This window comes from Pleurodeles waltl, chromosome 5, assembly GCF_031143425.1.
Source record: "Pleurodeles waltl isolate 20211129_DDA chromosome 5, aPleWal1.hap1.20221129, whole genome shotgun sequence".
Classification (NCBI taxonomy): Eukaryota; Metazoa; Chordata; class Amphibia; order Caudata; family Salamandridae; genus Pleurodeles; species Pleurodeles waltl.
The window spans coordinates 852,152,025-852,176,041 of record NC_090444.1 but is presented as its reverse complement, the minus strand read 5'-3'; the positions used below and the strand labels follow the sequence as shown (position 1 = coordinate 852,176,041).

Here is a 24,017-nt window from a genome sequence, read left to right as displayed (position 1 = left end):
AGGCTTATCAGAGGGTAGTGTTAAGCATTTCTTGTACACACACACACAGGCAATAAATGAGGAACACACACTCAAAGACAATTCCAGGCCAATAGGTTTTTATATAGAAAAGTATCTTTTCTTAGTTTATTTTAAGAACCACAGGTTCAAGATTTACAAACAATACTTTAAATGAAAGGTATTTCACTCAGGTATCTTAGGAACTTTGAATCATCACAATAGCATGTACAGTTTTGGCAAAAAAGGCAATAAGCTATTTTAAAAATGGACACAGTGCAAACATCAACAGTTCCTGGGGGAGATAAGTATTTGTTAGGTTCACAGGTAAGTAAAGCACTTACAGGGTTCAAAGTTGGGTCCAAGGTAGCCCGCCGTTGGGGGTTCAAGGAAAACCCCAAAGTTACCACACCAGAAGCTCAGGGCAGGTCAGGTGCAGAGGTCAAAGTGAGGCCCAAAACACATAGGCTTCAATGGAAATAGGGGTGCCCCAGTTCCAGTCTGCCAGCAGGTAAGTACCCGCGACTTCGGAGGGCAGACCAGGGGGGATTTGTAGGGCACCGGGGGGACACAAGCAGGCACAAAAAGTACACCCTCAGCGGCACGGGGCGGCCGGGTGCAGACGGCAAACAGGTATCTGGTTTGCCATAGGTTTCAATGGGGAGACCCGGGGGTCTCTTCAGCGATGCAGGGAAGCAAGGGGGGGGGGGCTCCTCGGGGTAGCCACCACCTGGGCTAGGAATAGGGCCGCCTGGGGGTCGCTCCTGCACTGGAGTTCGGTTCCTTCAGGTCCTGGGGGCTGCGGTGCAGTGTGTTTTCCAGGCGTCAGGTTCCTTGAAGCAGGTAGGCGGGGTCAGGGGGAGCCTCTGGATTCCCTCTGCAGGCGTCGTTGTGGGGGCTCAGGGGGGTCAACATTGGCTACTCACGGGCTCACAGTCGCCGGGGAGTCCTCCCTGTAAAGTTAGTTTTCCGCAATTTGCGCCAGGGGCGACTGGTGCACAGTGGAAAGTCTCACGCTTCCGGCGGAAAACGTGTGGTCTTTAAAAGTTGCTTCTTTGTTACAAAGTTGCAGTTTCTGTGGAACAGGCCGCTGAGTTTCTTGGTCCTTTTAGATGCAGGGTAGTCGTCTGAGGCTTCAGAGGTCGCTGGACCCTGGGGGACGCGTCGCTTTTGCAGTTTTTCTTGAAGTGGTGAGACAGGCCGGTAGGGCTGGGGCCAAAGCAGTTGATATCTCCGTCTTCTCTGCAGGGCTTCAGGTCAGCAGTCCTTCTTCGTCTTCAGGTTGTAGGTTCTGGGGAGCCCCTAAATACTGAATTTAGGGGTGTGTTTAGGTCTGTGAGGGCAGTAGCCAATGGCTACTGTCCTTGAGGGTGGCTACACCCTCTTTGTGCCTCCTCCCTGTGGGGAGGGGGGCACATCCCTAATTCTATTGGGGAAATCCTCCAAAACCAAGATGGAGGATTACTAAAGGCAGGGGTCACCTCAGCTCAGGCACCTTAGGGGCTGTCCTGACTGGTGGGTGACTCCTCCTTGTTTTTCTCATTATCTCCCCTCGACTTGCCGCCAAAAGTGGGGGCTGGGTCAAGGGGGCGGGCATCTCCACTAGCTAGAGTGCCCTGGGGCATTGTAACACGAAGCCTGAGCCTTTGAGGCTCACTGCTAGGTGTTACAGTTCCTGCAGGGGGAGGTGTGAAGCACCTCCCCCAGAGCAGGCTTTTGTTTCTGTCCTCAGAGAGCACAAAGGCCCTCACCACATGGGTCAGAAACACGCCTCTCAGCAGCAGGCTGGCACAGACCAGTCAGTCCTGCACTGAACAATTGGGTAAAATACAGGGGGCATCTCTAAGATGCCCTCTGTGTGCATTTTTTTAATAAATCCAACACTGGCATCAGTGTGGGTTTATTATTCTGGGAAGTTTGATACAAAACTTCCCAGTACTCAGTGTAGCCATTATGGAGCTGTGGAGTTCGTTTTTGACAAACTCCCAGACCATATACTTAATATGGCCACAACTGTACTTACAATGTCTAAGAATAGACTTAGACATTGTAGGGGCATATTGCTCATGCAGCTGTGCCCTCACCTGTGGTAGAGTGCTCCCTGCCTTAGGGTTGTAAGGCCTGCTAGAGGGGTGACTTACCTATGCCACAGGCAGTATTTTGTGTGCAGTCGACTTTGCCTTTTTCTTTCTCCCCACCAACACACACAATCTGTAATGGCAGTGTGCATGTGTTAGGTGAGGGGTCCCTTGGGGTGGCCCTTAGGGACCTTCGCTAGTCACAGGGCCCTTGGTACCACTGGTACCTTTTACAAGGGACTTATCTGTGTGCCAATTGTGGAAACAATGGTACATTTTAGGTGAAAGAACACTGGTGCTGGGGCCTGGTTAGCAGGGTCTCAGCACACTTCTCAGTCAAGTCAGCATCAGTGTCAGGCAAAAAGTGGGGGTAACTGCAACAGGGAGCCATTTCCTTGCAACTGGATAATCCTCACCTGCAGATGCTCCATCGGTGGAATTGAAACCACCTTGGTTACCTCGGAAACCACGGCCTCTGTCTCTCCGAGTTCTAGAAGGGTAGAATCCCGAACTGGAGTAGGATGATTGGCCTTGTTGATTGTATCCTCCAGAGGTCTGGTAAAAACCACGGCCTGACGCTCGACCCCTATAGCATCCAGCCCTGGCAACAAGGCCCCTGTTGAACATCTTATTCATGGAAGATGTGTGTGGCAACAGTAAGCCAAGGAACAAGACACAGGGATCACGGCCAGTGCCGGAGGATTTGCAACCAGATATGCTGGACTTTGAACTTTCCCCGGGGAGGCACACCCATGGTGCTGGAAGCACCAAATGTCACGAGGAAGCCCACGGAAGGCAGCGCTGACAAAGCCCACACAGGCACAATCAGACAGGGATGAAGCAGCAGTGCTGCAGCATTGCTCACTGAGCCAGGGCCACCAACACTGATGACAGCAACAGCTCAGAACACCGAACAGGCACTTCTGACTCTGACTCACTGCCTCCTGAGGATGATTGAATACCCCAAGGGACCCCCTAGACTGTGGAAGACATTGTTTGATCTACCCTCACTTCTTGGAGAATTTGACTGCCCAACATGGGCTAAACCCATAATGCATGTCCGTGCAACTGATTTGTTCTTGCCTCCCCACCATACTGCTGTTCCAGGCACCCCAGGATGACAGTGCTGTTTACTGCCAACTTCTTTGTCTAACATGGTTTGGATGGCCAGTCGTTGCTGAGCTGCTCTGGGGATGGGAAGTTGGGTTATTTGTGGTTGTTCAGTGCCACCCTGGGAGTGAAACTGCCATTTGTGAGGGGAGTGCTGGGGGAGGGGTGGGATATGAATTTATAGTTTATGACGTTTCAATCTTTGCTACTATCAGATCATCGGCAGAAACAGGGTGTGACCACCCAGTAACTGCCTACAAACGATTGACTTGAAATGTGCGTAGGCTGGGGTCTGCAGCCAAGCACCATAAAATCCTGCCATACCTAAAACAGAGGGGGGTTTCACACTGCTTTCAGCCAGATAAACCTCACCATTGCGGAAGCTGATCGCCTCCCGGTGATGGTGGTGGGGGTCAAATTAATGCCATTACCTTCTCAGCTTTTACAAGAGGGGCGCTTATCTGGGTGCAGGCGGGGTCCCCTTTGAGGATACGACAACTGACAGATGTGGACTGCCGCTTTACTGGTGGGGGAACACCTCTGTGGTAAACCACTTGTGCTAGTAGTGTGTATGCACCTAAACAAGACCAGGCCTCTTTTCTTTATGTTCTCTTGACACTGCTAAGCAGCCTAAAGGGAGGATTGTATCTTACTGGAAGCGATTTCAGCTGCATACTTGACACAACCCTGGACTACTCAGTTCCCTCCCTCTGACAGGAGGGGCAGCCCATAGGGCAGCCACCAGCTTCAAAATGTGGGTTACACACTGGGACATGGGGAATCCTTGGTGCAACCAGCACCCACGGGACAGGGATTACTCCTTTCACTCAGGCCGATAACAGGTGCACACTAGGATTGATCGCTTTGTATGCTCCATGTGCCTCAGTGGCTGCCTAACACACACAGAATGTTTGGGTCATTCCCTGTCAAACCACAGTCTCCTCCTCCTGACACTGCATCCAACCAGGGACCATGCACTTATGCTGTCTTGGAAATTGCATTCAGCAGCCCTAGAAAACGCTCCAATCAGAGAAACACTAATGAACTTTGTAACTGAATATTTCTCCTTAAACCAAGGTAAAAGGTTGAGTCAGGGCATGGAATTGGAGGCCTTTCATGTGGTGGAGAGGGGGCACTGTTTGGAGCAGTTGGTGGGTATCCAGTGAGATTTGGAATGAGAGCTCCTGAAACTGGAGGAAAACCTCCATGCTTGTAATAACGATCAGGGCATGAACCTAGAGGCTCTCACCTAGCTGCTAGAGAATTGTGAATCATATGATGTCCCTGGAGCACCTCCAATGCCACAGCTATAAGAACTATATAGGCCGGGCTCACGAGGAGGAGATGAAGTCGGGAAACTCTTGGCTTGGTTAGACCACCCTAAGAACATTGGGCCCCCCATCACCCACCTGACGACCTCGGGTGGGACAGTCCTTTACTCTCCAGAAGACATCAACAGAGAATTTTGGGAATACTATGTCTCTCTTTACCACCCTCTGGAGGCGGCTCTTACTTCGAAACTTGGTCCTATGCTAGATCACCTCGATCTTAGGTGCTTTCCTGCTGTGGACTGGGAGCCACTGAGCGCCCTGGTTATGGAGCCAGAGATCTGCAGTGCTCTTAAAACATTGGTGTCAGTTAAGATGCCGGGAGCTGACGGCCTCCCAGATGAGTTTTATGCGGAATCTCGGCGGAATCAACACCAACACTAGTGGATATGTACACGGAGGCTTACGAGACTGGGATGCCCCTAGCCACTATAATGGAAGCCTTGGTGGTCCCTCTGCCTAGATCCACATTCCCAGACACAACAGTCTCGGACTTTAGACCCCTCTCCAAGCTTAATTCTGATATAAAAATACTTTGTAAGTTTCTGGCGATGCGGCTATTGCCCCATATGCATACCCATATCCACAATGATCAAAACGGGTTTATCCCAACTCGCCTTACCTCCCTTAACTTCCGTGGGTTCTACTCAATCCTCTATGCCCAGTCCATCTGCCTAAATCCACATTCTGCGACACAGTCTTTCACTTTAGACCTATCGTCATGCTTAATTCTATGTCTGGAACCGGAGGCTTCAGATTATGCTTTTCTCTTTCTTTACTGCAAACAAACAGCAGCCAATTAAAACACTTATAACAGAAAAACTACATGAAACCTGAAGTCCACAATATACACCAATCACAGGTCAGAGCCCTGTATATGTAACACTGCAAACATAGTCCTTCCTCTTTCTTTGTTGCTCACAGCCTTCAGAAAAGTGATTCCTCCTCTGAATTGTTTTTTGTAATACAGTGATTTATATACTTAGTCGTTTGCAGCGTGGAGCAGGAGCGGGGCTTATAAGGCATCGTGGTGCTTCTTTCCCCTGTCGGCGCTGCGCGCGTGATCACTATTTTTTTTCTTTCAAAATGTTTCTTATGATAGCCGCGACATAGCGCTCCACAGGTGGTGTTCCCTGGAGTCTTGTCTGTTGAAAAAAACTGAAGCTTCAGAGACCCTCCGACTCCGAGACCACATTTGTAGGTCAAGAGGACTAGTCCTCTTTCTCTTTCCATCGTCGCGCGTGCGTTTCCTCCGATCTCCTCATTAGCGCGTGGTTGATCGGAGGAGACGCAGCGCTAGCCGGTTTTGTGGCAAATTGACAAATAAAAACTAAATTTAGCCCCTGAACGCTCGACGGGGCGAATAAGTGTAATTAAGGCTTTGCCTGGGGGTTGTAGCAGGAGCTCCCTCCACACTTTAGCCTGGAATAAATATTAGATTTATATCTAGATATTTTGATTGACTCCAAGTTTTTTCCTGCTGGACATTGGTCCCCCCATTGAACTCCTTCACCCATCCTCAAGGAAATTATGGCGTACTACGCCGAAGAGGATGAATATGAACAGGATCTTCCTGAGATAGCTGAAGAACAGCATATGGAAGAGAGATTAGTGGAAGCCTTGGATTACCATGTCCAGGATTCCATAAATCAGGCTCATTTAAAGGCTTTAAAGGCCTTTACTAAATCTCCAACTAAATTTGGCCAACGTGAACAGCGAGGACTTTCACTGTCTGACACTGGTTCCCAACTGGGCCAAAATATGGATGTGAGTTTTCCCAGACAAGCCTCAAAAGGACCAGCCTCATCCGCGGAGATCCTAGTGCATATGACTGAGTCAGTTTTACAGGACCACGAATATGTTTTTTTTCCGACACCGGAGATTCCGGAGACCGGTATGGATCCTTCTATCCATAGAGAGGGCAATCCCTCATCAAATTCACTAACTTCTGATTCTGATCTTGACCAAATCGAACCCAAGTCTTCAGGTAAGTGCAAACGCAAGTCACGTAATACACAAGAGAGTGATCAGACTCCCCGTACTTTGTCTTTTGATCCGGAAAATATAATCCATCTGCGATCGACAGAATGGATACCTTGTGCAGAGGTGGCACAGTATATAAAAGATCGAATCAGGAAAGGTTTTGATCGAGACGTTCGCAATACTTTACGCTCTGAATGCCCACGGCCTTCATTGCAAGGCAAGATGGCGGAGACACCTGAACCGGATCCCAATATGGCCACCTTCATTAAGAGGTTCTCCAAGGACCCTAAGAAAGGCTTAGACCGAGCCTGGAAAGGCTGTCAGAACAAACTTTTTTGACATTTCTGGTCCCTTAACAAAGATTTTGGAATTAGATGTCCAAGCTAAGGATTCTAACACTCCCATTGACCCACAAGTCATGTTAGAATGGGCTCAACGAGCCATGTGTTTGTTAGGCAATGCTAATTATGCCATGTCCACGGAGCGCAGACGCTCATTTTTAATGAGAATCTACCCTAAACTAGCTGAATTAGCCTCAAATGAAGCTGGGTCTCTGGCGAATGGATTACTCTTTGGAGACAAATTTGTCAAAGACTTGGGGAAGTATGTGTCTACTTTTTCTGCGCTGGATAAAGCCCAATCTTCCATGAAGAAGATGTTCAACAGGGACCTTTTTGCCAGGGCCGGACGCTATAGAGGTCGAGCACCAGGCTGTGGTTTTTACCAGACCTCTGGAGGATACAATCAACAAGGCCAATCATCCTACTCCAGTTCGGGATTCTACCCTTCTATAACTCGGAGAGACAGAGGCCGTGGTTTCCGAGGTAACCGAGTTGGTTTCAATTCCACTGATGGAGCATCTGCAGGTGAGGATTATCCAGTTCTCAGAAGTTTTTCTGGGGGGGAGATTGAAGGGACATGTCAGTGCTCCCCAACAGACTGTCTTTCCTCAGCCCATTCTTTTTCCCCCCAGATAGAGAGTTCTTTCATAGACGCAGAGGTTCAAGCCCTACTCACAAACGTGCCCTCATCAAATTGGGTTTTCACCCTTCGTTTTATAAGTTCTGTTTTCCTGGTGCAGAAAAAGGGAGGTGGCTTGCGTCTGGTGTTCAATTTAAAGGATTTCAACTCCTGGGTGGTCTATCGCCATTTCAAAATGGAAGGTATCCATCTGTTAAGGGATCTTCTTCAAGAAGGAGATTATATGGTACGTATGGATCTCAAAGATGCATACCTTACAGTCCCTGTCTACAAACCTCATCTAAGGTATATTCAATTCCAATGGCGAGGCCATTGGTACGAGTTTTCCGTTCTACCGTTCGGGCTGTCTTCCGCTCCCTGGTGTTTCACAAAACATTTAAGACCAGTGGTGCAATTTCTCAGAGAAAGAGGTGTGCGCCTCATTATATATCTGGACGACATTCTGATCCTGGCCCAGACAGAAGAGTCAGTCTTAATACACCTCTCTTGGACAATCCAGCTCTTGCAAGACCTGGGTTTCCTAATCAACTCGGACAAGTCAATATTGATTCCATCCAAAATTATAGAATTCTTAGGTTTTCAAGAGGACTCACTCAAAGCCCATCTGTTATTGCCTTCTGCAAAGAGCAAGTCCATCAAGAAAGAGTTGAAGAGAGCCCTTGTCTCTCCGACTATATAGTTGGAAGAGCTTTGCACGCCTGGTCAGTCTACTGGTGTAAGGAAATGCCTCCTTGACATGGTTACCCCCTGATTTTTTGCCTTTGCTGATGCCAAGTTATGATTTGAAAGTGTGCTGGGAACCTGCTAACCAGGCCCCAGCATTAGTGTTCTTTCCCTAAACTGAACCTTTGTCTCCACAATTGGCACAACCCTGGCATCCAGGAAAGTCCCTTGTAACTGGTACCCCTGGTACCAAGGGCCATGATGCCAGGGAAGGTCTCTAAGGGCTGCAGCATGTCGTATGCCACCCTGGGGACCCATCACTCAGCACATGCACACTCCCTCACAGTTTGTGTGTGCTGGTGGGGAGAAAATGACTAAGTCGACAGGCACTCCCCTCAGAGTGCCATGCCAACCTCACACTGCCTGTGGCATAGGTAAGTCACCCCTCTAGCAGGCCTTACAGCCCTAAGGCAGGGTGCACTATACCACAGGTGAGGGCATATTTGCATGAGCACTAGGCCCCTACAGTGTCTAAGCCAAACCTTAGACATTGTAAGTGCGGGGTAGCCATAAGAGTATATGGTCTGGGAGTTTGTCAAACACGAACTCCACAATACCATAATGGCTGCACTGAAAACTGGGAAGTTTGGTATCAAACTTCTCAGCACAATAAATGCACACTGTTGCCAGTGTGCACTTTATTGTAAAAATACAACCAGAGGGCATCTTAGAGATGCCCCCTGAAAACAGACCCGACTTCCAGTGTGGGCTGACTAGTTTTTGCCAGCCTGCCACACACCAGACATGTTGCTGGCCACATGGGGAGAGTGCCTTTGTCACTCTGTGGCCAGGAACAAAGCCTGTACTGGGTGGAGGTGCTTCTCACCTCCCCCTGCAGGAACTGTAACACCTGGCGGAGAGCCTCAAAGGCTCACTCCCTTTGTTACAGCACCACAGGGCATCCCAACTAGTGGAGATGCCCGCCCCTCCGGCCACTGCCCCCACTTATGGCGGCAAGGCTGGAGGAGATAATGAGAAAAACAAGGAGGAGTCACCCCCCAGTCAGGACAGCCCCTAAGGTTTCCTGCGCTGAGGTGACTCTTACTTTTAGAAATCCTCCATCTTGTAAAAGGAGGATTCCCCCAATAGGATTAGGGATGTGCCCACCTCCCCACAGGAAGGAGGCACAAAGAGGGTGTAGCCACCCTCAGGCCCAGTAGCCATTGGCTACTGCCCTCCCAGACCTACACACACCCCTAAATTGAGTATTTAGGGGCTCCCAGAACCGAGGAAGATAGATTCCTGCAACCTAAAGAAGAAGAAGAAGGACTGCTGACCTGAAGCCCTGCAGTGAAGACGGAGATGACAACTGATTTGGCCCCAGACCCACCGGCCTGTCTGCCTACTTCGAAGAAAACTGCAACAGCGACGCATTCAACAGGCTGCAGCAACCTCTGAAGCCTCAGAGGACTCCTCTGCATCTAAAAGACCAAGAAGCTCCAGAGAACAGCGGCCCTGTTCAAGAAACTGCAACTTTTTGAAACAAAGAAGCAACTTTTAAAGACCACACGTTTCCCGCCAAAAGCGTGAGACTTTCCACTCTGCACCCGACGCCCCCGGCTTGACCTGCAGAAAAATAACACTACAGGGAGGACTCCCTGGTGACTGCGAGCCCGTGAGTAGCCAGAGTTGACCTCCCTAAGCCCCCACAGCGACGCCTGCAGAGGAAATCCAGAGGCTCCCCCTGACAGCGAATGCCTGCTTCAAGGAACCCGACGCCTGGAAACCATACTGCACCCGCAGCCCCCAGGCCCTGAAAGAACCGAACTCCAGTGCAGGTGCGACCCCCAGACAACCCTCTGCCTAGCCCAGGTGGTGGCTACACCGAGGAGCGCCCCTGTGCCTGCCTGCATCATTGAAGAGACCCCCCAGGTCTCCCCATTGATTTCTATTAGAAACCCGATGCCTGTTTGCACTCTGCACCTGGGTGCCCCTGTGCCGCAGAGGGTGTACTTTCTGTGCCTGCTTGTGTGTCCCCGGTGCCCTACAAAACCCCCCTGGCCTGCCCTCCAAAGATGCGGGTACTTACCTGCTGGCAGACTGGAACCGGGGCACCCCTATTTCCATTGAAGCCTATGTGTTTTGGGCACCACTTTGACCTCTGCACCTGACCGGCCCTGAGATGCTGGTGTGGTAACTTTGGGGTTGCATTGAACCCCCAACAGTGGGCTACCTTTGACTCAACTTTGAACCCTGTAAGTGTTTTACTTACCTGTGAACTTAACATTTACTTACCTCCCCCAGGAACTGTTGAATTTTGCACTGTGTCCACTTTTAAAATAGCTTATTGCCATTTTTGTCAACACTGTACATGCTATTGTGATTATTCAAAGTTCCTAGAATACCTGAGTGAAATACCTTTCATTTGAAGTATTACATGTAAATCTTTAACCTGTGGTTCTTAAAATAAACTAAGAAAATATATTTTTCTATATAAAATCCTATTGGCCTGGAATTTGTCTTTGAGTGTGTGTTCCTCATTTATTGCCTGTGTGTATACATCAAATGCTTAACACTACCCTCTGATTAGCCTACTGCTCGACCACACTACCACAAAATAGAGCATTAGAATTATCTCTTTTTGCCACTATCTTACCTCTAAGGGGAACCCTTGGACTCTGTGCACACTATTTCTTACTTTGAAATAGTGTATACAGAGCCAACTTCCTACAATTGGCCTCTTCCATTCAGGCGAATTTTCCGGACCCTCTTCACTACCGTGCCCTTCAACGATTGAAGATTCTACATCTTCACAGGGGTCCAGCCTATGCGGAACAGATAGGCTTATCAGAGGAAGCCAGAGCGGAAATAACCTGGTGGCTAGCTCACATGGATTCATGGAATGGCAGAGCTATTTTTGCGTCAGTCCCGGAGATGATAATAAAGTCTGATGCCAGCAGGTGGGGCTGGGGGGCTCATTGTGGTTCAGTTCAGAAAGGAGGCCAGTGGTCGACAGACAAACTGAAATTACATATCAACTGTCTGGAACTTCTAGCGGGAGCTTTTGCAATCCGATCCCTTTCTCTTCGACAAGCGAAAGGTTGCATCCTTCTACCTATGGACAACATTTCGGCAGTCCAATATATCAATGGTCTGGGGGGAACCAGATCTCGTGTTCTGGTGGAGATAGCGAAGGAATTTTGGCAGTTCTGCCTTCAACATCACATTTCAGTGACAGCAGAATATTTACTGGGTCGTGCCAATCTGATAGCAGATTGGAACTCTCGGTTCCTCAAAGATGGCAGCGATTGGAAGCTCAATCCTCTAGTATTCCAACAACTAAATCTTCAGTGGAGCCCTCGTTCAATGGATCGGTTTGCCTCGAGACTCAACACCCAACTGACTCGATTCTTCAGTTGGAGACCGGCTCCACTAGCATTGAGAATGGACGCATTTCTGCAATCATGGGAGAATGAGATTCTTTATGCATTTCCTCCTTTTTCTATGATTCAGAGAACACTATCTCAGGCGAAGAGACAGAAGTCGGAATTGATTCTGGTGACCCCAATTTGGAAAGCTCAACCATGGTTTCCAGTTGCGATGGCAATGTCTTGTGCAAGACCTATAGCGCTCCCCATGGATCCGAACCTTTTGATGGACACAGTGGGTTCTCAACATCCCCTAATGATTCTGGGACAGTTGTCGCTCATGGCGTGGAGAGTTTCCGGAGACGATGGCAAGTGCCAGGAGTTTCAGACAAAGCTTTGTTCTTCTTATCCCAATCTTGGGCCCCTTCCACTCACAAGAGGTATGAATCTTCATGGAAAAGATGGGTTTGTTGGTGTAGTGAACAAGGTGTTGATCCCCTGGGGACAGACATTAAAATAATTGTTAATTTTCTTTCTTATTTAGCTTCTCAAGGTCTAGCTTACAGAACCATTAACAATTTCAGATCAGCTATTTCTGCAGGCCATCCTCACTTAGAAGGGAAACCTATAGGTGAACATCCATTGGTATGTAAACTGATGCGGGGAATTAAAATGTTTAAACCTCTGCAACCTAAATATTCAGTGTTATGGGATGTTGATGTAGTTTTACGATTCTTGAAAAATTGGCCATGTAATGAGGATCTTTCACGTAAACAGTTATCAGCTAAGCTTACTGTGTTACTTTGTCTTTTATCTTGTATCGGGTGTCCGAGCTTTGGACTTAGCAGGTAGAGTATTTACTCCTTCGGGAGTTTCATTTACTATTTCTAACCATACGAAAACAGTTTCTAGATGTGTATCTTACCCAGAGTTTCCCCATCATCAGAAGTTATGTGTTGTCAAATGCTTGAAGGAATATGAGGAATGTACAAGTATACATCGTAGAGATATGCAGGGGTAAATGCTCATTTCATTACAGAAACCTTTTGGCCCAGTTTCGGCGGCCACCTTGGACAGATGGGTCCGATGGACTATTGGGGAGGCTGGAATAGATGTATCTATGTTTGGGGCACACTCGGTTCATGGTGCTATGGCTTCTAAAGCCTTATCAGTAGGTTCTCGTTTGGATGACATAATGAGGGCAGCTGATTGGTCTTCACATTCCACATTTAAAGTTTTTTATCACAAACCTATTGTTGATGTTGTTTACGCAGTGGTAAATCAGCTTTGAACGAGCATAATCTGAAGCCTCCGGTCCTGACATAGAATAAAAAATGTTTTAGCTTACGTGTCAATAATTAACAATTCTATTCAGGACACGGAGGCGAGGATTATCCCACCCTGCAAATATGATCATCTTTATCTTGTTATATTGTTTGACGATACTATGCATGTTTTGTAGATTTGTATGCCCCCCCATTTTATTGGACTATTTTATAGAATTATTTTATAAAAGATTAGATATTATTGCATGTTTTTTCTTAATTTTTCTTCAGGTGCGGAAAACAAAACTACCTGATTGCTATGGATTCCTAAAAGAATAAAGTGGCTCTCTTCGGTCTTGAGGACTGTCGATGTTTCTCTGGCGGATTTACAGTGTTACAGGGATTCCAAGTTCTTGGGAGTTTGTTGGATTTGATTGCAAAGAAAGAGGAAGGACTGTTTGCAGTGTTAGATATACAGGGCCCTGACCTGTGATTGGTGTATATTGTGGACTAAAGGTTTCATGGGAAGTGTAGTTTTTCTGTTATAAGTGTTTTAATTAGCTGCTGTTTGTTTGCAGTAAAGAGAGAGAAAAGCATAATCCTCGCCTCCCTGTTCTTAATAGAATTGAAAATTCTTGATGAGTAAGCTAGAATGAAAATGTCACTTACCCAGTGTACATCTGTTCGTGGCATCAGTCACTGAAGATACACATGTTGTGCATAGCCCGCCATCTGGTGTTGGGTCGGAGTGTTACAAGTTGTTTTTCTTCGAAGAAGTCTTTCAAGTCACAGGACCGAGGGACTCCTCCTCTGTCTCCATTGCGCATGGGCGTCGACTCCATCTTCGATTGTTTTCCCCGCAGAGGGTGAGGTAGGAGTTGTTTGTTAGTAATAGTGCCCATGCAATGGAGTGAATAAGTATGTACCTATTTAAGATTTAATATATTTACAAATGTACAAAGTTGAAGCTAACTTCCAAACGGCTACAGGCTCCCGGGGAGGTGGGTGGGCACATGTGAATCTTCAGTGACTGATGCCACGAACAGATGTACACTGGGTAAGTGACATTTTCAGTTCGATGGCATCTGTCGCTGTAGATACACATGTTGTGCATGGACTAGTAAGCAGTTATCTCCCCAAAAGCGGTGGCTCAGCCTGTAGGAGTGGAAGTAGTCTGAAATAAGGTTCTTAGTACGGCTTGACCTACTGTGGCTTGTTGTGCTGATAGCACGTCTACACAGTAGTGCTTGGTAAATGTGTGAGGCGTAGACCATGTGGTTGCCTTACATATTTCGTGCATTGGAATATTCCCTAGGAAGGCCATGGTAGCGCCTTTCTTTCTGGTTGAGTGTGCCCTTGGTGTAATGGGCAGTTGTCTTTTTGCTTTTAGGTAGCAGATTTGGATGCACTTAACTATCCATCTGGCTATACCCTGTTTCGATATTGGGTTTCCTGCGTGAGGTTTTTGAAAAGCAATAAACAGTTGTTTAGTTTTTCTGATGTTTTTAGTTCTGTCGATGTAGTACATTAGTGCTCTTTTGACGTCTAATGTATGTAGTGCCCTTTCAGCTATGGAATCTGGCTGTGGGAAGAACACTGGTAGCTCTACCGTTTGATTTAGGTGGAACGGTGAAATAACCTTTGGCAAAAATTTAGGATTGGTCCTTAGGACTACTTTATTTTTGGGTAGTTGGATAAAAGGTTCTTGTATTGTAAACGCCTGAATTTCACTTACTCTTCTTAGAGATGTGATGGCGATGAGAAATGCAACTTTCCAGGTTAGGAATTGTATTTCGCAAGAGTGCATAGGTTCAAAGGGTGGACCCATGAGTCTTGTTAAGACGATGTTGAGGTTCCATGAAGGAACGGGTGGTGTCCTTGGTGGTATAATTCTTTTGAGGCCTTCCATAAACGCTTTAATGACAGGTATCCTAAATAGTGAAGTTGAATGGGTAATCTGCAGGTATGCAGATATTGCTGCTAGGTGTATCTTAATGGAAGAGAAGGCCAGGTTCGATTTTTGTAAGTGTAGTAAGTAACCCACTACATCCTTTGGAGATGCGTGTAATGGTTGAATTTGATTATGATGGCAGTAGCAAACAAACCTTTTCCATTTGCTTGCATAGCAGTGTCTAGTGGATGGTCTTCTAGCTTGCTTTATGACTTCCATACATTCTTGTGTGAGGTTTAAGTGTCCGAATTCTAGGATTTCAGGAGCCAGATTGCTAGATTCAGCGATGCTGGGTTTGGATGCCTGATCTGTTGTTTGTGTTGTGTTAACAGATCTGGCCTGTTGGGCAACTTGACGTGGGGTACTACTGATAGGTCTAGCAGTGTTGTGTACCATGGTTGCCTTGCCCATGTTGGTGCTATCAGTATGAGTTTGAGTTTGTTTTGACTCAATTTGTTTACTAGATATGGAAGGAGAGGGAGAGGGGGAAAAGCGTACGCAAATATCCCTGACCAGTTCATCCATAGGGCATTGCCTTAAGACTGCCTGTGTGGGTATCTGGATGCGAAGTTTTGGCATTTTGCGTTCTCCTTTGTTGCAAATAAGTCTATTTGAGGTGTACCCCAACGTTTGAAGTAAGTGTTTAGAATTTGGGGGTGAATTTCCCACTCGTGGACCTGTTGGTGATCTCGAGAGAGATTGTCTGCAAGTTGATTCTGGATCCCTGGAATAAACTGTGCTATTAGGCGAATGTGGTTGTGAATTGCCCATTGCCATATTTTTTGTGCCAGAAGGCACAGCTGTGTCGAGTGTGTCCCCCCTGTTTGTTTAGATAATACATTGTTGTCATGTTGTCCGTTTTGACAAGAATGTATTTGTGAGTTATGATTGGTTGAAATGCTTTTAATGCTTGGAAAACTGCTAGTAGTTCGAGGTGATTTATATGCAGCTTTCTTTGATGTACGTCCCATTGTCCTTGTATGCTGTGTTGATTGAGGTGTGCTCCCCACCCTGTCATGGAAGCATCTGTTGTTATCACGTAGTGTGGCACTGGGTCTTGGAAAGGCCGCCCTGTGTTTAAATTTATATTGTTCCACCATAGAAGCGAGAGGTATGTTAGGCGGTCTATCAACACCAGATCTAGAAGCTGACCCTGTGCTTGTGACCATTGTGATGCTAGGCACTGTTGTAAGGGCTGCATGTGCAACCTTGCGTTTGGGACAATGGCTATGCATGAGGACATCATGCCTAGGAGTTGTAATATCATCTTCGCCTGTATTCTTTGTGTTGGATACATGCGTTGTATAATCTTTTGGAAATTTTGAACCCTTTGTGGACTTGGAGTGGCTATTCCCCTTGTTGTATCTATTGTCGCTCCTAGGTATTGTTGTACCTTGCACGGCAGAATGAGTGATTTCGCATAGTTGATGGTGAAACCGAGTTTGTAGAGGGTTTGTATGACCTGATCTGTGTGGTGTGAGCACCTTGTCAGTGAGTCGGTCTTGATTAGCCAGTCGTCTAGATATGGGAATACGTGTATTTGCTGCCTTCTGATGTGTGCAGCCACTACTGCTAGGCACTTTGTGAAGACTCTTGGTGCAGTTGTTAAACCGAACGGCAATACTTTGAATTGGTAATGTATTCCTTTGAATACGAACCTTAGGTATTTCCTGTGCGACGGATGTATTGGTATGTGGAAATACGCGTCTTTGAGATCTAAGGTTGTCATGTAATCTTGTTGCTTTAGCAATGGTAACACTTCCTGTAGCGTGACCATGTGAAAGTGTTCTGATTTGATGTATGTGTTTAGTGTTCTAAGGTCTAGGATTGGTCTCAGTGTTTTGTCCTTCTTTGGTATTAGAAAGTACAGTGAGTAAACCCCTGTATTTGTTTGTGTATCCGGTACCAGTTCTATTGCGTTCTTTTGCAGTAATGCTTGAACTTCTATTTCTAGGAGGTCCGAATGTTGTTTTGATATATTTTGTGTTTTTGGTGGTATGTTTGGAGGGATTTGTAGAAATTCTATGCAATAACCATGTTGGATAATTGCTAAGACCCAAGTGTCTGTTGTTATTTTCTCCCACTCTTGGTAATACTGACTTATTCTTCCCCCCACTGGTGTTGTGTGGAGGGGATGAGTGACGTGTGAGTCACTGTTTGTTTGTAGGTGTTTTGGGGCCTTGAAATTTTCCCCTGCTTCTAGGGAATTGTCCCCCTCTGTATTGGCCCCGAAAGCCTCCCCTTTGGTACTGTCCCTGGTAGGTGGACGGTGTTGACTGTGAGGTACTGGGTTGTGTGGATTGACCCCGAAACCCCCCTCTAAAGGTTGTCTTGCGGAAGGTGTTGAAAGTGCCTCTGCTCTGCAGGGAGTAGAGCGCGCCCATGGCTTTAGCAGTGTCAGTGCCTTTTTTTAGCTTCTCAATTGCCGTGTCCACTTCAGGTCCGAACAATTGTTGCTCATTGAATGGCATATTGAGCACCGCCTGCTGTATCTCTGGTTTAAAACCAGATGTTCGTAGCCACGCGTGCCTTCGGATGGTTACTGCCGTGTTAACTGTTCTTGCTGCTGTGTCCGCTGCGTCCATAGAGGAGCGTATCTGGTTATTGGAGATGTTTTGGCCCTCCTCAACCACTTGTTTCGCCCTCTTTTGTAGTTCTGTGGGTAGATGCTCCATGAGGTGTTGCATCTCATCCCAGTGGGCTCTGTCATATCGCGCTAGGAGCGCTTGAGAGTTTGCGATGCGCCACTGGTTTGCAGCCTGTACTGCGACCCTTTTACCGGCTGCATCGAACTTTCGGCTCTCATCTGGGGGTGGTGCATCGCCCGATGTGTGGGAGTTTGCTCTCTTGCGAGCCGCCCCTACCACAACCGAATCTGGTGGCAGTTGTGAGGTGATGAAAGCTGGGTCTGTGGGAGGTGCTTTATATTTTTTTTCCACCCTCGGTGTTATTGCCCTACTTTTGACAGGCTCTTTGAATATGTCCTTTGCGTGCCTTAGCATTCCTGGGAGCATAGGCAGGCTTTGGTAGGTGCTATGTGTGGAAGAGAGGGTGTTGAAGAGGAAGTCATCTTCGACAGGCTCTGAGTGTAGAGACACGTTGTGGAACTCTGCTGCTCTAGCCACCACTTGTGAATATGCTGTGCTGTCTTCTGGTGGTGAGGGCTTTGTAGGATACGCCTCAGGACTGTTGTCCGACACTGGGGCGTCGTATAAGTCCCAAGCATCTTGGTCCTGGTCACCTTGGCTTAAGGTGGTGTGAGCCGGTGAATGTGACGGAGTCTGTGCCGGTGAAATGGGAGCCACAGGTGGAGGAGAGGGTGGCGGAGTTACCTTCTTCACCAGTTTTGTTTGTGGTGTTTGTTCTTGTTGGAATTCCAGTCTCCTCTTCCTCCTAATAGGGGGAAGGGTGCTTATTTTCCCTGTTCCACTCTGTATAAAAATCCTTTTTTGAGTGTGGTCCACCTCGGTGGATTGTAATTCCTCCTCGAATCTATGCTTTCGCATTTGAGAGGACAGGGATTGTTTTTCTGAATAGGAACCGGTAGTTGGCTCGGTTGCGGGTCGTTTTGGCACCGAAACCATGTCCACGCTCTTTTTCGGCTCCGAGGCGACTTTCCTCTTTTTCGGAGTCGAACCCTCTCGGCATCGATCCTCCTCTGTGCCGCTGTCTCTGCGTCGAGCAGCTTCGGCTCCGCTATCTCGGCGTCGATCTTTGCCGGCAGCACTATCTCGGTCCCGAGATGGCTGGGTGCCTGTGTCTCGACCAGAGTCGGACGATCTCGGCACTATTTCGGCCTTCTTCGGTGCCGATGGTCGGTCACCGAGTTTATGGGTTGAGCCATGGCCTGATGGCAGTGGCGTCCCCTGGGCCTTGTCAGTTTTCTTATGTGCTATCTTCGACGTCTTACTCACTGTTTCATGGTCGTCGAATTCGTCCGAGTCCGATTCATGGATCGAGAAGGCTTCTACTTCTTCTTGTTCCTCGAAATCTCGGTGTCCTGTCGGCGTGGACGCCATTTGCAGTCTTCTGGCTCAGCGGTCACGGAGCGTTTTTCGGGACCGGAACGCACGACAGGCCTCACAAGTTTCTTCCCTGTGCTCGGGCGACAGGCACAGGTTACAGACCGAATGTTGGTCTGTATATGGGTATTTGTTGTGGCATTTAGGACAGAAACGGAACGGGGTCCGTTCCATCAGTGTCGATGTCACACGCGGTCGGGCTGACCAGGCCCCGACGGGGGATCGAAAACTACCCCGAAGGGCAACGGAGATGTTATCGTATCGATGCGATGCTATCAAACCCGATCCCGAACGCAACAATACCGACGTAATTTTCCGATTTTGAGCTAACTTTCCGTTCCGAAACCCGGAGCGAAAGGAACACGTCCGAACCCGATGGCGGAAAGAAAACAATCGAAGATGGAGTCGACCCCCATGCGCAATGGAGACAAAGAGTCGTCGTCCCTCGGTCCCGTGACTCAAAAGACTTCTTCGAAGAAAAACAACTTGTAACACTCCGACCCAACACCAGATGGCGGGCTATGCACAACATGTGTATCTACAGCGACAGATGCCATCGAACAAAATGTTATTCAAATTTACAATACTTAGTAAGGTACTGGCCTCACAGCTATTGTTCTATATGCAGACCCGTACCCACAATTAACAAAACGTTTTTATCCCAACTCAAAATACCTCCCTTAACCTCTGTAGGCTCAACTCAATTCTTTACGCCCAGGACCAACCAACTAACCATCCTGCAGTGATTGTGTCAGTAGACCTTGAAAAGGCCTTTGACACGTTATGGTGCGAGTTTTTGGAAGTTGTCATGTTGCCCATGGGCTTGGTGACTGTTGGGGGAGATGGGTGTGACAACTTTACACCTGCCCGTGGCAAGAGCTAAAACAGGGCAGGTAATCTCCAAGGCCTACAAAGTATTCGAGGTCATCAGGTGGGGATGCTCCCACTCTCCCCTATTATTTGCCTCAGCCACTGAACCATTGATGAAAAGATTCCGAGCTGTAGAAGCGGATCGGGCTTTGAGTTGGATGGTAAAGTCCATATCATCTCGCTGTATGCAGATGATCTCCTTATTTATCTTCGAGAGGGTGAAAGAGATATCCCTCAGGTGTGCAAACCTCATGAAGACTTCAGCGTGTACTCGGGCCTTAGGTTTAATCGCGGTCAGACTTGTGTATTCCCGGTGTTCAGCGGCACTACACCACCTCCTACCGCTGGATATACTCTGGGATCCGTGCACTTTCAAATACCAGGGTATTCAGATTTTCACAATTTCATAGAACTGTGGGAGGGTATCCGGGGAAGATTTTCAGATCTCTTAAGTCTTGTGTCCCCTTCTGTTACTCACTCAAGATACCTGTCATGGTGCACATAGCGCTTTCCAAAATGATTATGCTCCCACACCTTCTTTATTACTTTGTAAATCTCCCAGCGAAGATGCCTGTGGCTTGGTTTTAGAAACTCGATGTTCTCCTTTGAGAATTAATATGGGGTGGCAGTCACCAGAGGATCCCGCTATCCACCCTTCACTGCCCTTCACTGGAGGGCGGGCTGGGAGTACCAGACTTTGAGCTATATTTTTTTAGCGGCTCAGCTGCAGTGGGTAACTAAGTGGTTGGATGGAATGCGAATGTTGATGCTTGGCCCAATGGATTCTGAACCCAACCAGGGTGAAACTCCTGCAGCCCACCATGCAGATTCCATACCCGGGTATTATTTTATCCACGGCCCTGTCCTCCTGGCACCATAGTCTGTGACGTACTTCCAGGGTGACCACCTACACCCCAGAACTGCCACTGGTGGGACTGTCTCACGGCGACCCGTTGATCTATTTCACAGCAGGACAATTGGTCCCGTGGACAGAATCAGGGCTGGTGAAGCTGAGGGACTGCTTCTAGACTGGCTTTCTGGTCCTGCTCTGAGACTTCTCAGAACAAACAAGTTTACCCTTGGGTCAGTTTCTCATCTACGAAGCCCTAACTCATGCTCTTTGGGATCAGTGGAAGTTAGCGGACTTGGAACCTCTGACTCAGGGGGTTCTCCAGCTCCTACTGATGCTCGGATCTGGCAGCTACCAGGTCACATGGATCTATAGGGCACTGAATGGCTACGCAGAGAAACCACTACATTTGGGTCGAGACCTGATAGATGCAGAATGGGGGAGGATTACGGCATATCCCCAAAAGGTCTCTTGAAATTCACAGCTTAAATAAACTCAGTACAATTATACCCATAGAATCTACCTCACCTCCCAAAGGATCAGAGCTATTTACAGTGGGAAACCCAGGGGGTGCACTCTCTGTGTGGACTAGACTCGGATTTTGGACACATGACTGGGGGCTGCCTGGGGCTATCTAGGCTTTGAGATGAGGTAATTGAAAGGCTTAATAAGACCCTAAACACATCACTGACTAACACTCTCAGCACTTGCCTGCTGGGTCTATTCCCTAGACCACCCCCCAAAAAACTTGGAAACAGATTTTTAGATTTAGAACTGGCACTGGTCAAGTGATGCATCGCCATGACTAGGCAGGCAATGGTGAGTGGAGCGGAGGGATGGTGCAGACTGTAAACCTGGGCGAACGATTTAACACTCTGGGCCTGAGCGGAGGAGAGAGCCTTGATGTGAGAGGAAGGACAGGGAATCCGTCGGAGGCCCATAACACCCCTATGGACGGAAGTGGTGGACATCTGGGGGTCTTGAGGCTAAGGACGAGCTGTCGGAATATGGGAGTCAGGGGCTGGTTGGGGAGATGGGATGAGGTTGAGAAACTGACACCCCACCCACCGGATATGGTGGGAATAGATGGATTGTGACCTCTGGAATGGAATTGGAAGTGAGGGAAGATGGCTTGGGTGGGCCATTCTATGGCCCCTATCTGGCTTAGTGGTGGTGACCCTACCCCTCTTTACTGGGCCTATACCCTCTTACCTTCCACCGATGACACTGTGTATACATTCCATTGAGATGATGGGGTGGACATAAACACAGTTTTAGTTGAAGTGTTATTTCTTCAAGTTTTATTTCTTTTGCGTATTTGAATATGGACCTCCTGGCACTATCATTACACCCCCATCCCCTTTAAAAGCCTGATTGCTACTGACTTTGTCACAGCTGTTAGCCATGTAGTAAGACTTTGTATGTATCCTAACGAGAACACTGTCACAGCTGTTGAATTTTTTCACCTGCAAGGAAATGATATAATGAATAAATAAATCCCACTCAGAATCAATAGCTGTTAGTCATTATCAATGGGTGAAGGTTATAACCATATATCCTCGATTTAAAGTACGTACTTTTGCAAAAACTCTCTCTGTTATAAATTAAGACCCATAGAATTTATCCCGGGAGCAAGGGTCTGATATGCATAAAGAATGTATCCATAATGAAAGCAACGACTTCCTACCTGTATTGTTTGTAAAAGGTGTATAACAAGTAGGCTATTGCATGGAGAATAACTATTTGTACCGCACAATCAGGCTATCATTCATGGGCGGCTGTAAAGACTTATGACACAGGTGCTGGATTGTTTCAGAGCCGTCTGACTTATGAGCAGGAAATTTTTTATGTCACCCGATTATAATCGCAGGAGCCTGCATGTGGCTGTATCTAGGGTGACCACCCGTCCGTACATTTCACAGACTGCCCATAATTTTGCCCTGCCATCCGTTGTCCGTGATGAAACGTTTAACAGACAGCATTTGTCCGTAATTTTAGCCTTTCACCTAAAGGACAAAATGTAATTGTGACTGATCAGTTTCCCTAGCTGGATGTAAAGGCAGAGAGTCTCCTGTGCTCTGAGGGGCAGACATATCACAAAAGGCCTTTTTGCTAGGGTGTCTCCTCAGAGGAAATGCAAATGTGCGCAACTGGTAATTCTGCAAATGCAAGATGGCCTGGAAAAATTTATTGACTTTGGTCAAAAGAGTCACTTTTAGCTTTTTGACCACAAAGATATTTTCTTTTAGAGAGATACTGTAAGGGGGTTCCAAGGTAAGCTGTGAAGTGTGTAGTTTTATTGGACTGTTATAAGAAAATGTTAGTAATAGGTATAAACTGTATATTATTCAAATCTGTATTTTAGAAGGACTTTTTTTTAACCGAAATGTATTGGCGCATTTTGTAGCAGCCTATATTATGATGTGTGTTATGTATGTTTAAAATAAGGACTTACACATTCACAGTTCTTTCAGGGACCTCAGTACCTCATAGTACTAACCAGCATTGGCAAAGCCAATAGGTCTTGACTTTGCAAGAGTTATTGGCTTTGCTAAAGTCTTTTAGCCATGTTGTGCACCAGAGTGGCTGCTGCTTCAGCATCGCTAAAAGTTAGTGGCATAGTGGTGTAGAGTGGAGTAGTGTAGAATGGTGCAGAGTAGATTATAGTGCTGTAGAGTGCAGTGGTGTGGAGTGATGCAGAGTAGAGTGGCACAGAGTGCAGTGGTATAGAATGCAGTAGTACAAAGGAGAGTAGAGTAGAGTACAGTAGTGGAGAGTGCAATGTTGCAGAGTAGAGTGTCAGTGCAGTGGTGTAGAGTGGCACAGAAAACAGTGGTGTGGAGTACAGTGGTGCAGAGTAGAGGGAAGTGGCGAAGAGTGCAGTTTAGAGTGCACTGGCGTAGAGTACAGTGGCACAAAGAGGCATCGGGCAGACTGGCACAGAGTGCAGTTGAGTAGAGTGGCATACAATAGAGTGGCAGAGAGTGCAGTAGTGCAGTGGCACAGCGTGCAGAGTAGACTCGCATGGCATAGAGTGCAGTGGCGTGGAGTGGCGTAGAGTGGTGCAGAGAAGTGTAAAGTGGTGCAGTGCACAGTAGAGAATAGTGCTGTAGAGTGAAGTGGCATAGAGTGCAGTTGCACAGAATGCAGTAGTACAGATTAGAGTGGTGTAGACTACAGTGGCAGAGAGTGCAATGTTGCAGAGTAGAATATCAGTGTAGTTGTGTAGAGTGGTACAGAGTAGTGGTGTAGAGTAAAGGGCAGTGGGGTACAGTGCAGTAGTTTACAGTGCATTGGTGTAGAGTGCAGTGACAGAGTGACATGGGGCAGAGCAGAGTGGAATAGAGTGCAGTGGAGCAGAGTGGCATACAGCAGAGTGGCAGAGAGTGGAGTAGTGTAGAGTGGTGCAGTGGCACAGAGTGCAGAGCAGACTTGAGTGGCATAGAGTGCAGTCATGTAGAGTGGTGTTGAGTGGAGTAGTATAGTGAGGTGCAGAGTATAGTGCTGTAAAGTGCAGTGACGCAGAATGGAGTTATACAGAGTAGAGTAGT

The 24,017-nt window shown here is 47.4% G+C and overlaps 1 protein-coding gene across 3 annotated transcripts in view; it reads right to left on the bottom strand.

Moving 5' to 3' along the window:
- The window catches only part of URB2 (URB2 ribosome biogenesis homolog), a 524,601-nt gene that overhangs the window by 267,377 nt on the left and 233,207 nt on the right, over window positions 1-24,017 (bottom strand). The window lies entirely within an intron of this gene.